Source organism: Martes martes (genome assembly GCF_963455335.1).
Source record: "Martes martes genome assembly, chromosome: 18".
Taxonomy (NCBI): Eukaryota; Metazoa; Chordata; class Mammalia; order Carnivora; family Mustelidae; genus Martes; species Martes martes.
Window position 1 is genome coordinate 30,428,564 of NC_137906.1, and position 14,528 is coordinate 30,443,091.

The following is a 14,528-nucleotide window of genomic DNA, read 5'->3' on the forward strand; positions in this document are numbered from 1 at the left end:
GAAGCAGGGAAACCAGACCGGAGACTGTTCTGAGAGTCCAGGAAAGAGATGATGGAAAGCTGCCGTTGAGTGTTGGCCGTGGAGACAGAAAGAAGGAGATGGCGTTGCAACATATTTTAGAGACATTCAGAAAGCCAGGAGTTGCTGATGGATGGGATGTGGCACTCAGCTGGGGCATTTCAATTTTAAAAGGTTAATCACTTTGCCTGTGGTCACGCAGTTAATGAGCATCTGTAGTCAGTTGTGGATGCAGGTAGAGTAGCTCCAAATCCCCTGTCCTCTCTCCATCGCTCTAATTCCTTAGCAGATCCACATGGGAACCAGAGAGCAGATACATCATTAATTGAGATGGCTGAAAATATGCTGTAGATCCACGTTTTCTCCCCTTAAATGGAGGTAGAAATAGTGGGGCATTTTGTTCAATAAACTCCGCCTATCTTCATCTTTGTTGCAAACCAGAGGAGGATGGTACTGGAGGCCATGGTCTTTCGGAGTGAAAGACCCTCTTTCCCTGGAATGTCTCCAAAGGATCCTGTCACAGGGTGTTGGACACTGGTTGGTTACCATTGTGTTGTGAAAGCACGTTTGTATAATGAGCAAGGGAAGAAAGCAAAGAGGGAGTAATTGCGCTAGATTTGGTGTATGATTGTGGCTCTTTTACTTGTGAGTCAGGTTTGAAGGCTGAGATGACCTACAGAGGCCCTCAGATGGTCGTAGAAACAAGCTCTCTCTCACTGCCTGCCCTCCTGACCGCCCCGTCCAGAGGTCCAGAGGAAGACAAAAGCATTTGCATAAGCACCAGACTGAATGATTTGCTGTCTATTAATCTACATACTAGAGATAATAGTTTTGTTTTTAAAATGGCCCTGCACTGTACTAACACAGACAGGGCCAGTGAGAAATGGAGGGTCTTAATGATGTTAAATAAGCTAACTTTAATTTTTTTTTTTTTTAATCTCAGTTTTTATCTCGGGATGTCCAAAAGTTTCTTGGTTTCTGATGGAAAACAATGAGATACACCTGTAAGGTGGAGATACAGAGGGGGACGTATTGCCCTGTCCTGACCAGTACCTGGGCAGGTGGCACACAGTATGAGTGTCCCTGAGAGTGGAAATCAAAGTCCTCCAGCTTCTTAGAGGGTCCGAGAAACAGCCAGTTTTGAGAAAGTCAACAGTAGCACCAGTGTTCAGAGATTATTTTATGAATCTGTCAAATTAACACTTCTTGTTAAGTGGAGCACTGGGGGCCGGATGGCGAGCCGAGCTTCAGAAACAGACCACAAGAGGAATTAAAATAGAGATGTTTATTATTTCAGGTCCCGGAGGAAGTGCTTGGCATGCCTCAAGGGGCCGTGTGGGGAGGTCAAAGCAGAGTAAGGGCAGGGAGAGAACCTGGGGCACGTGCCTTTGTTAGGGTCTGTGCTTTGGGGTTCCTGGGCAAAAGCTGGATTGGTCAATTAAAATCAGAAGAGCCGGATTTGGGGAAGCCCCAGGGAGGTCTTGTCTAAGAGCTACACAGGGAGAGACTGTTGATTGCAAGGGCAGCTGGGGAGGTCTTAGCAAACTCACATTTGCTCATGACTCTGCGGGCTGTTGTCTGGGCCATACGCTTGTATGATGGCCTGTTGTTCGTTTAAGGCTCTGCAGTCCCGTTGGCCAGCAAAATGGATGCCAAGGCAGCATGGCCATGGAACAGCTTAGCTAAACTCTCAACAGCGTATTACCATCTCTAGTCGTACAGTTCATAGCAATAATATAATATATGAGAGCTAACAGTTGTGGAAGACTAATCATGGTCTAGACATTATGTTAATTGTTTTACATGACTTATCCCATTTAATTCTTATAATAATCTCATCTTGCAGATAATAGTATTATCTCGCTTAAAGGGAATGGAGGCTTAAAGAGATTGAGAGACTTTTCTGATGACTCATAGTGAATGGCAGAGCTAGTATTAGAATCTGAAAGTATTACACTCTGGGCTTGTTTATTTTATTTTATTTTATTTTTGAAGAGAGAGAGAAAGAGAGCATAAGCAGTGGAAGGGGGAGGGGCAGAAGAAGAGGGGGAGAGAGAATTTCAAACAGGCTCCACACCAAGCGGGGAGCCTGATGCAGGGGTCAGTCTCATGACCCTGAGATCATGACTAAGCCGAAATCAAGTCAGACGTTTAACTGACTGAACCATCCAGGTATCCCTGGGTTTAGTGCTTTTAAATATAAAATACAAAAATAAAATGAGTGCCTTAGATGCTGGACCTCCAGAAACTGCCATGTCGATTCAGTCCTGTTTCTGTCCCTTCTCCCCACCATTTTATGGGTGAAGACATTGTATCTTAAGAGGTAGAGTGACTTACCTGAGGTCACTTACTTGTGTGAATGTTTAATGATCTGAAATTCCAGGGGAGATTAAGTTGGTTAGGAAAAGTTCAGAACATCACTGGCATTCTATTGGTATTGTCCATGGGAAAATTAAAGAATAAAGCATTTTTGGACACCTGAAAAAGAAAAAGATGTGGAAGGGCTGTAGCTATGTCTGTTTGTGAGGTGACTTTAATCTTAATGTGCAGAAAATCTGCTTCAGTAGAAGAAAACCTCCTATCGAAATCTGAGGAAAGAAAGTTAAACAGTGATTTAAAAATCAATAGCAAATGATTTTTTTTAATTGCCAAGTTACACATAGGAGTTTCTCATTTTATAACATTTTAAAATACAATTACAATAGAGTCTGGTTTTTGTTTTTCGGGAACTATCTTCTGAGATGTTCATTTATAAATGCCCCAGGTTTGTAAATTCCAACATACCAGTTTTTTCCCCATAAAACTTCTAAATTCTGCCTAAATGTTATCATTCCCTTAGTGTTCTAAGCTTTGTTTCCTACAGACCAACATTAGCAATTGGATTTTATGGGAGAAATTTTTTTTTTCTTCAAAGTAATATTTTTTCACAAGTCACAGGAATTACTGCATCTTTGATGACTGGTAGACTGTAGTATTTGGTGGTCAACTGTGTTCATTCACTAATTACAACCCACAGAGGCATAATGAGCTTATAGTTGCTCCTTCAAATCATAAAGGGGTCATTTCAAATGATAGATATTCAGGACCAGTTATAAATTATAAAAATCAAGAAAGAAATGGCAACATTTCACAGTTTTAGCAAGATTAACTGATAATTCTGCTTCAATTAAGCACACATGCTAAAATTGAGACCATTTGAAAAGAGAAACACTCCTTTTAGCTAAGGTACTTAGGGGCATGGGGAGCCTCTCTTTCTAGAGTGTAGTTATAATCCTGTCCTCCAATCCCTCTTCAGCTCGTCAGGAATTCTTAGGTGCAGACCAAGCTCAAAGAAAGAAATAGCTTAGAGCTGTCTGGCCTTGCAGATCCATGCATATTGTTGCCCTGACTTCCATGATGATGGGGGTCTTTGTTAAGAATAGAGGTTTTTCTCTTTAGAAATTCTCATCCGGTAGGACTGAGTTGGAGCATAAGAGTCTGTGCTTTTAATGACTGTCCCAAGCCATTCTTATCATTGAGGAATTTGAAGAAATACTGTGATGTGAAAGGAAATGCCACTTTTCACCCAGAGTGTGATGATTTCAGAAGGAGAAAGGTCCCAGCAGAAATCTGAAAGACCCTCAGGCAAGTTCCTCATTGGAGATGCTGATAATCCTTCCCCTTTGGGCACCTGGTTGGCTTTTGAAATTCACTGCATTGGTTTAGTCTTCTTATAGATAACACAGTATCTCCTCCCACCCCCATGTTTATTAGAGGTAGGGAAGATATATTAAAAGAAAAAAAAATAGATCTTCTGGAAGTGAATACTGTAATGTCTGAGATGAAAAACACAGTGGGTGGTATGAACAGCAGATTAGATGTTGCAGAAGAAAAGATTAGTGAACTTGATGCTGTAGTAATAGAAACTACCTAAACTGAAATGTATTGTATGTAGAAAAACACTGGGAAAGAGAAAAAAAAAAAAACAAACCAGCATGAGTGAGTTGTGGAAAACTTTAAGGGATTCAATATATTTGCAATGGCAGAGTAGAAACAGGGATGGGCAGAGAAAGTATTTGAAGAAATAATAGCTGAAAACATTTTAATTTGATGGAAAGTATAAACCTAGGTGTAAGCAGCTCAGCAAACTGAAAACATAATAAACACGAAGGAAATTTATTTTGAGGCATATCGCATTGAATTGCTTAAAACCAAGTGATGAAAGGAAATCTTAAGGCAGCCAGAGGAAAAACAGACATTGTGTACAAAGGAGCAATTTTTAAGGATGACAGCCAATTTCTTAGACACAGTGCAAGAAGACCGGGGAGCGACTTCAAAGTATCAAAAGAAAAAAAGCTGTCAACCTTAAATTCTATACCTAGTGAAAATATCGTTCAGAAAAGAAGGTGACAGAAGGACTTTTGTGACATTTATAATGGCTGACTTTCCTTTTACAACAAGAACACAGTTTTTGGAATCAGTTTTTGGATGGTGCTTTTGCAGCTCATTTTTATAAGCGAGAGGGAGAAAATGCATTTTGGTCAGGTTTAAAGGAAAAGAAGTGCCTGGTGTCCATACCAGTGTCTGCCAAAACCAAAATACTTTCTTCATATTCTGCTCAGATCTCTGGTGAGAATACGGATTCCAGGATAAGTGGTCAGAAAGCCAGTGTGCTGCTCCCTCTAGAGACCCTGAAAAGGGGAAGATGATTACAATCTCTGTATCCTTGTGGAGCTTCAAGTCTCCATGTGTCACACATTCTTTGGGAAGTGACGGATTCCAGATTATTCAAGACAGATGCTGAATAACATCTGAAGAGATCGTTCAGAGCAGTGGGCATTAATGACATTAATCTTGTCACCAGCCAGAAAAAGTCACAGGCGAAAGGGAGTCAGTTCCAAGGCGTTTTGTGACTCACACTTTTGTCGTTACAATTTTAACATCCCAGAAAAAGGAGATTACCTCTAAGACAATGAGTACATCAATCCACACATGATATTAGTAATCATTTATTAAGCACTTGGAATGTGGCAGCATTCCATTTGCAAATCATCCGTACACATGCTCCTTGAGGAAGTTATAACTCATGTAAGAGGTAGACCTGGAAAATAGTTATAACACCATCCATTGAGTTTATCAAAGAGTTATTATGTTAGTTGAGCACTAACTATATACCATGATCTCTGATAGATAGTGGAAAACAAGACAAAAGTCTATAGAGCTTATAACATAGCTGATGGGGTGCTATGGTAACAGGGAAAAAGGGGTTTATCCTTTTTTCCCTTGGGCACTTTGAATTATGAATATTTGTTTAGTGAGTTTGACTTCTCATATTCCTTGGCCAAACTAAAATCCTTACTACTTCCTGGATTTCTTCACTTATTTTGAGAAGAAACCCTTTAGATGACCTCAGAGACTGAGTCAGGATGCATATAATAAGCTATGCATGACTTCTTTGATACTTCATTTGCTGTTGTAATGGCAACTCAATTATTTAAGTGGTAGAAGCACACTTGTACTTGTGCCTAGATGAAATTTTAGCTGTTTAACCTCCCACCCCCTGCTCTCCCCATCAAACATGGGGAGAGTGAGAAATCTCTGAAGTCATTTGGTTAATGGCAGAGTTAGAAATAGGGTCCCTTGTCCCTTCTATAACACCTTCTAGTTTCCAGTAGCATAGCTATGAAGTAGAGGGCATGAGAAATAACTATGGAAGGCATTAGGACCACAGGTTTACTCAAGAAGTCCAAGTTGAAGAAGCATAGAAATTAAAAGAGCAGATGTTCAGGGCTAAATTTTATAGTCCAGGGGACCAGAGTGCAAATGACAGTCAGAACCACAGAGAACATCAAAGAGAGCACTTGGGTGAAGTTTTGGCTCCAGTAAAGGGAATCAAGAGTACTTAACCCCAAAGGTCACACCATGCCCTTCACAAGCAGAGGATTTGTGTTTTTTACTTTAGGAAATTCCAAACTGGGTGATGACGTGGGAATAGCATGACATTGGGAGTTAGAAATTCTGGAGCCAACCCTCACCTTTTACTGACAGTGATATTCAGAACAGTAACTTGGTACTTCTGGACCTCAATTTCCTCTTGTGTAAAATGTAATAAAACTTAAATGTGCCTTTTAGGGGCTCTGTAAATATTAAGTGAGATAATTTACTTGAAATGTATACTGTAAGTAATGAATTACTATGCAGCGTCTCTGTTTTTATTTTTATGTATATGCTTCCTGGTGTGGGGTTTCTCATGGTACACTGGGACTTAGTATTTGGGTCTTCTTGTCTCCTTTTGGTTCTGGGTCCCCAAGAGTTCATGGTGGTAGATTAAACACATTCCTTTATGTCTCCTGAAATCCTCTCAAACCACAGTAAAAATGAAAAAAAAAAAAAGGCAAAAACAAAAGCTACAAAGACAGAGAACCTGAGAAAACATAATGGTGGGCAAGAAATGCCAGCATAGTTGTTGCTGGAAAAAAAGATGAATATAGGATAACTGAGGGAGCAGACTGAGGAAGTCGAAAACTAGGTACCTATAAGTACCTAGTACTTATACTATAGTACTAGGTATATAGTATATAGGTATAGTAGTACTTATACCTATAAGTACCTAAGTACTGTAAGTACCGATGGGGATGGGGTGAGGAAGGCTAACAAGAAGCAAGCATATCTGTTGCACAGAAGCTCAGAAAGTTCAAAAGAAAAAAAAAAAAAAAGATGTGGGGAAGGACTGAAAGCAGGAAGGCCAGGTAGAAGTTTTTATACAAAAGTAAACCATGAGAAATCACTTTGCTATGCTTCTCCCTCCATAGAAAATTGCCAGTTTATTCCCTAGGGAGATACAGTCAGAGAGTTCCTAGATGAGATTTTCAGATTCAGATGAGGTTGGTGTAAAATGCTCTACTAAAAATAAGACACTAAGAAAAAAAAAAGTACCGTGAAAAAAAAGAGCTGTGAGGGTTATAGTTTTCTTTTCCCTCTTAGTTTCCAGAATGTTGTCAGCCTAACCTAGACCACCCAGGTAGGAGAATGGAGAAGTCATCTCTGGGAACGTTGAACACCAGAAGAGATAATATCTGCAGACATCCCGGCATTTAGGGGTACCCAAAAGAAATAGTTAGATCCTTAATCCTAGAGTGAATTCCACAAACTGACCAGTTCTGTCTGTAAACATAGAGCTGCTTACCAACATCAGTCAGCATCTTAGTGTCTTGATCGAATGAAATCCGATTTCAAGTAGATTCATAATGAGTCAGGGAAACCTTCAGATGGTTAGAGATTTAAGGAAATCCTCTAATTAATATAAAAGTCAAGACCTAAATAAGCAGAGGAAAGGAACGCAGAAGAAAGGGACGACAATAGCAAGAGTTAATATCCCCGTAGAGACAACAGACAATAATGATTCCATTTATGAAGGAAACAAGAACAGGATGCTTTAGAAAAGGAACTTAAAAGAACAAGAAGGAACTCTGAGAAGTTAAACTATGACGTGATATTCACCAAACTGTAGGATAAGAATGTGAAGGTAGAGTTGAGGGAATGACTTGAAATTTTAGAAATAAGAAGATGGAAAAGAAGAGATGACAATAAGAGTATGAGAGGGCCAGGGAAAAGGAAGAGAAAACAAGGAGAGGAGGAAAGTACTGAACCGTCAGACCTACGTAATGCGAATTTTCAATACATAAGGGCATTTGGGTGTCTGCACAATGAATGACGAACAATTGCACAAGCTGGGCCACCTCATTGTCAATTTCCAGAGCAGCTGCCGTAATCTTTATCAGTTATGAAAGCTTTCCAAGATTCAAGGAAATGCCCTTAAAAATGTGGAATTGGAGTGGCATTGGGATTTTCAGAAGTAGCACTGCAGTCTGAGCGTCTGAGCGCCGGAATCTGGAAAACAATGGCAGGGTGCCGTCAGAATTCTGAGGCAAAAATCATCTCAGGACTAAGATTGTACACTCATCCAAATGACCCATGAAGCTTGGTGATAGAAAAAAATCTTCAGACACCCAACGTCTCACTAAAACTTTGAGGCTGTATTTTTGAAAAGTACTGAGAAGGTGCTCTCCTAAACCAAGGGAATAAGTCAAGAAAAAGAAACATGGAATTCCACTTCGAGGCATTTCTCTGAAGGAAATGAGATCAAGGTCTGGAAGAGACATCTGTGATCCCGTGCTCACAGGAAGCATTATTCACGAGATACGAAAACAATCCAGATGTCCAATGATGAATGAATGGATGAGGATCATGCATTGGAATATTATTCAGACTTTAAAAAAAGTTTCTTTTCAGTTTCAGCGTTAGTTTCACGATTCATCCGTTGCATATCACACCCAGTGCTCATTCCATCATGTGCCCTCTCTCATGCCCATCCCCCTCCATCTGCCCATCCCCCTCCCTCCTGCAGCCCTCAGTTTGTTTCCTGGAGTTCAGCTTCTCTTATGGTTTGTCTCCCTCTCAGATTTCATCTTACTTTATTTTTCCTTTCCTTTCCCTATGTTCATCTGCTTTGTTTCCTAAATTCTACATATGAGTGAAATCACGTGGTATTTGTCTTTCTTTGACTGACTTATTTCACTTATCATAATACCTTCTAGTTCCCACGTCATTTCAAATGGCAAGGTTTCATTTTTTTGATGGCTAAGTAGTATTCTAATACATATACACAGGCAACCCACATTCATTTTTTATGGCCGAGTAATATTCCATTTTATTTACATACACACACACATACACTCACACACCCAACATCTTCTTTTTCCATTCATCTTTTGATGGACATCTGGGCCCTTTCCATAATTTGGCTATTGGGGCATTGCTGCTATAAACATTGAGATGTGTATGCCCCTTTGAATCACTTTGTTTATATCCTTTGGATATATACCCAGTAGTGCAATTGCTGGGTGGTAGGGTAGCTCTATTTTTAACTTTTTGAGGAACATCCATACCTTTTTCCAGAGTGGCTTCACCAGCTTGCATTCCCACCAGTGTGGGAGGGTTCCCCTTTCTCCACATCCTCGCCAACATCTGTTGTTTCCTGATTCATTAATTTTAGCCATCCTTAAAAATTACAGAAATCTTGTTATTTTCAACAACACGGATGGAACTTGAAGATATTATACTAAGCGAAATAAGCCAAACACAGAAAGGTGAATACCAAATGATCTCACTTGTATGTGGAATCTAAAATTGCCAAACTCCGGGACGCCTGGGTGGCTAAGTCGGTTAAGTGCCCAGCTCTTGATTTGGGCTCAGGTCATGATCTTGGGGTTGTGAGATCAAGCCCCCTGTTGGGATCTGCACTCAGGGAGGAGTCTGCTTCTCTCCCTCTCCATCACCTTTTTCCCCTCCCCCCACGCACACACTCTGTTTCTCTAAAATAAATAGATAAATTGTTGAATATAAAATAAAATAACAGGTAAACTCTTAGATACAGAGTGGAAGGGTTATTGCCAGGGGCTGGGGAGAGGGAGGAAATGAGGAGGTTAAGGGGCTCAAATTTTCAGTTATGCAAGATACTTAAATTGTGGAGATCTGCTATACAGCATAGTGCCTATAGCTGACTATACTGTATGATGTATTTAAGATTTGCTTAAAGAGTAAATCTTACGTTAAGTGTACTTACCACTAATAATAATGATGATGATGATGATGATGATGATGATAGGGTGAGAGAAATCTTCAGGAAATGATGGATGTGTTTATGGTCTTTATGGTAGTGATGGTTTCATGAGGATATCCCCAAATGCATCAAGTCGTATACATTAATTACATAGAGCTTTTTATATGTCAATTATTCCTCAATTTTAAAAAAAAGGATATGTATGGAATTCAGGAAACTGAGGCTCTGATTTAGCAGAGAGGCAAAGGGAATCTCCATGTTAATGGGAGGGATTTTCTGGGTCCTCAAGATCTGTGTAGCCGGTCTTGACAACTACAAATTATAACTGGATAAAGGAAGACTCCTAGAGGGTTATCTTCAATTAAAATAATACCAGCAAATTTCTCTTTAAATATTTCTGATTGACACTCTTATCTGCCCTCTCCCCTCTACTACTGGAAGTGGCTGAATTAGTGTAGTATAGGAATTCTGAAACTGACTGACATATTTCCCTCCATATGATAGATTAGGAAAGCCAGAAAAAATGTTATTATTATTTCAAGCTTCTGGTTCCATGGACTCCAGGTCAACTGCCCACTCCTGAGATCCATAATTCAAACATGATATTAAAATAATTCTTGACTGCTAAACGCACAGGAATTAGAAACATCCCATATTCACTTAAAGGTATTATAGAAGATCAAGAAGTCATACTCTTGAGAATAAAATGAGTAGATTTTGGATTATCCTGGATTTAAATTTGAAGGTGTAACTCTAATAGAATCTTTAAAAAAATAAATCTAATAAATACCACTTAAGATTGAGGACTGGAAGAGAAGAAAACTGAAATATATTGGTCTCCTACTATGTGCCAGGTCTTTGCTCAGCATGTAAACTCTACACAGTATTAAGATTTTTTTGTAGAAGTGACGAAGGTTTGGAATGCCTCCCCAAGCCCTTCTATTACTTCATTTGTTTTCCTAGCTGGAGGGATACGAATTCACTTCTTGTTAGGAATTCTGAAGCCATGGTAGGTAAGAGCCCAGTCCGAGATACGGCCAGCTGGAGAGATCATGATTTTTCCCTGGAAAGTTGTGGGACGTGTGTCTTTTTCTTCACCCATGATATTTCCAAGTTTACTCATGAGTTTCTTTCTTCTTAAGTTTTAGAGCCCACAGTTAATCTTGTCTGACTAAAGGGCTTGTACTTGACTTAGTGTCATTTGTAATTATATAAAACTTATAACTTGTAAAAGCACTGACCTCTCCATAGTTTTATATTTATTGGCTCTGTTTTCTTATGAAGCAGGATCACTGTATCCACCCTAGGCTCTTGGCCTCTAGACTTTTCTATGAGGGAGAAGAGATAGATGTGACTTACTTTAAACCACTGATATTTTGAATTTCTGTTATAGTCAAACCTAATGGAAGTCAAAAGTAATTTAAGTCCTTTTATTCACAGAATATCCTATTATTTTATTCTTTTAATAAATATTGAGAACCTACCCGATGCTGGTTTCTGGGGACAGAATGATGAGCAAGAAGAAACACACATTAATGGAACACCCATTAGGAGATATCAAAGAAAGAAAATTTGCTATTCAAGGTAGTTAGGTCATTATCTTGTTAACTAATACATAAATGTAGAATTTTAAAAAATCATAAAAGCAAAACGAAAGCAGGGCCACTGTGGGAGTGAGATGTAGGGCAGTGAAGAGATTTCAGTATTAGAGAGCCCTAGACATTCAGGGGATCGATAAAGCCTAGAGCTATAAAGCAAGGTTGAATAGGGGAGTTGATATGACAAATTGCTTCCTTTCTAATTTTGCCTCAACTTTTGGGTCCACTGACAGGGGCTTCCAATGCCAAGTGTGAACTAAGCTTTCGCATTCCACCTGGGTACCATTACCTTTTCTCTTTTAACTTGTCTGAGACATTTTGGGAAGGAAGAGAAGGCTCATTACCTAGGGATCCTTGAACAGCCAGCCTATTATACAGTTCTGGGAGTGCCCATAGAGCTCATCTTTGATTGCTAAATAGATGAGATATCACAGGTTTAAAATAACTTCATACCACCAAGGGTCACTTCAGAAGATGTTCTCAGCTGAGAGCTGCCATTCATCCTATGGTGGAAAAAAAAAAAAATCCACAAAGCTATTAGTAGCACAGGAATAAAGGCAGATGGAGAGAAAGAGCTCAATACCCAGCATCTCCATCTAAAAATATCTACGGTCGGGGTGTTCAGATGGCTGTCACCTCAGGGAGGGAGAGGAATGGAGTCAGGAGGAAGGCAGGTGGAAAGAACAGGTAGCAGCACCAGGTTCCTCATGTTCTCCTGGAAGCTGATGCTCATTCGATCATCCATTCTAAGATGCTCGTTAACCATTATGTGCCGCGCACTGCGCTACACACTAGGGAAAAAATGGCGAAGACAGACATGGCCCCTGCTCCTATGGAACTCACAGATAAGCAGAACGTATAACAGACCAGAGGGAGTCTGGGAAGACGCAGAGAAAGGCAGAGAACGCGGGCATTTTTGGAGCGCTCATGCTCCTCTTAGTTAATCCCCACAAAAACGATGAAAGACATCACTATGATCACTATGTCCATTGTAGAGAAGGAAACCTGGGCTCAGAAATGCAGGTAATCACCCAAAACTATCTGCTGAGTAGTAAGAAACAAAAACACAATTTTCACCTGGGTCAGTCTGACTCCGCTGTTTAAGGAATCGGTGCTTACGGGAATGTTGCTTGGTTTATCACCAGTAAGGGTCTGTCCTGGGCTGGCTTCCCGCTGAAGCTCCCCCACAAACATTAGGCACACAAGCATACTGGGAGAATCCATACTCATTTTATTATTAACTACGATGAGTGTTATTCTATTATTATTATTTTTTAATTAATTTAGTGAGAGAGAGAGTGCAAATGGCGGAAGGAGCAGAGGGAGAAGGAGAAAGAGAATCACAAGCAGGCGGGGCTCGATCCCACGACCCTGAGATCACGACCGGAGTCAGAATCAAGTCAGATGCTCAGCCACTGAGCCGCCCAAACGCCCTTACAATAATTATTATTAAGAGGAGGAATCTGCCACAATATAATAAAAAAAAACATTAAAAAAATTATATAGAAATGGCACTAAAAATGTTTGGGTTATGCTTTTTGGATGCATTTTATAGCTGTAACATAGGAGTTGGCAAATGGCTACTAAGAATTTTTACTACTCGCAGTCCGTGGTGTGGATCTTTTTTGTTTTTTGTTTTTTTCCTGATGGCAACAGGATGGAACAGATTCTAATAATTCGATCAAATCAGACATATCCATGCTCTTGGAAAACACGGGCAATGAAGTTCTAGCCACTTTTCTAAGGGCTTTACCTTTATCACCTCATGTAATGCTCTCCGCGTTCCTCTGGAACAGTTCTTAACTATTACTAGCATCGTTCCCATCTTACAAAGGAAGAGCGTCTGCCTCAGTGAGGGTGCATAATTTCCTCCCGACCACACAGCTGGCAAATGACAGAGCCAGGATTTGAACTTAAGAATTTTTCACACCAGAACTTAGCGTCTGTTTTTCTTTTCTTTTTTTTTTTTCCCCTTACCTCCCTCCAATGGAAAAGGAAGGTCCTCTGCCTTTGATCTAACTGTGCTAATCAGGAATTAAATGGTAGTTGCAGAATACTATTCTGGGAAGCACCTTTAAAAAATAAAAGATTGGGGGGGGGTGCGTGGGTGGCTCAGTGGGTTAAGCCTCTGCTTTCGGCTCAGGTCATGATCTCAGGGTTCTGGGATCAAGCCCCGCATTGGGCTCTCTGCTCAGCTGGGATCCTGCTTTCCCCTCTCTCTCTGCTTGCCTCTGCCTACTTGTGATCTCTGTCTGTCAAATGAATAAATAAAATCTTAAAAAAAAAAAAGTAAAAGATTAGGGCATCTGGGTGGCTCAGTGGGTTAAGTGTCTGACTCTTCATCTTGGCTCAGGTTGTGAGATCAAGCCCTGTATGGGGCTCTGCGCTGGGTGTGGAGCCTGCTTAAAATTCTCTCTCCCTCCCTCTGCCCCTCCTCTGGGTCTCTAAAAAATGAAGAAAATAAAAGATCAGTTGCTCTCTGGTCTTATTATTCACACTTTCACGTTTGAGCATCTCAGTGGGAATTGAGCTCACCATCTGCTCGGACTTGGGAATCCCTGAGTCCAGGTGACCACAGGGATCCCTGCGGGGTGCCAGTTGATTAGATACTGGCCTTCAGGGACAGCAGAGCTGTGGCTCCCAGAGACGGACGTCTTGGACCCATCACGTGTCATTGACACCATCCAGTGCGGGGGTGGGAGCCCAGCTAGCTAACTCCTCCTCGGCCAGCCCGGTAGCATCCATTGTTTTTTACTTTCTAATCTCCAGAAATGATTTTCCCTATATGCCTTGAACAGGTTAAAGCAAAGTTAAGGCTTTTCACTTCAACTTGAGCTTCCCCCGCCCAACACGCTTCCCTTTGTTGGTTCCCAGACACGCCCCAGCTCAAGGTAACCCCTGCAGAGGTCTGTTGGACAGACCAAGAGCAGGGTTACACCAGCCTCCCCCACTGGCTACGTGTTAAGTGGTTCAGATTTGCTCCAAATCAGGCAAACGGGGATGTTTTCTGGAGAAAGATTAAGAAAATAAATCTGGACTCTGTGAAGAATGAGGGGAGCCACTGCTGGGAAGGGGAAGCTTTTATTCTGAACAGAGGTGTCACTGAAAGGAAGAAAAACCTGACCCTTTTTAGACGTTGAATAAGAAATGAGAGCTTTCTGCAGACCCAAAAAAAAAAAAAAAAAAAAGTCTTTGTAGTTTGCTGGGAATATATCTAAAAAAGGTGCAGAGAATACAGAGGGAACAAAGGAGAGAAAGAGAAAGATATGAGATTAAAGTAAAAGGCGGGGAGAGAGGAACAGAGAGACTAT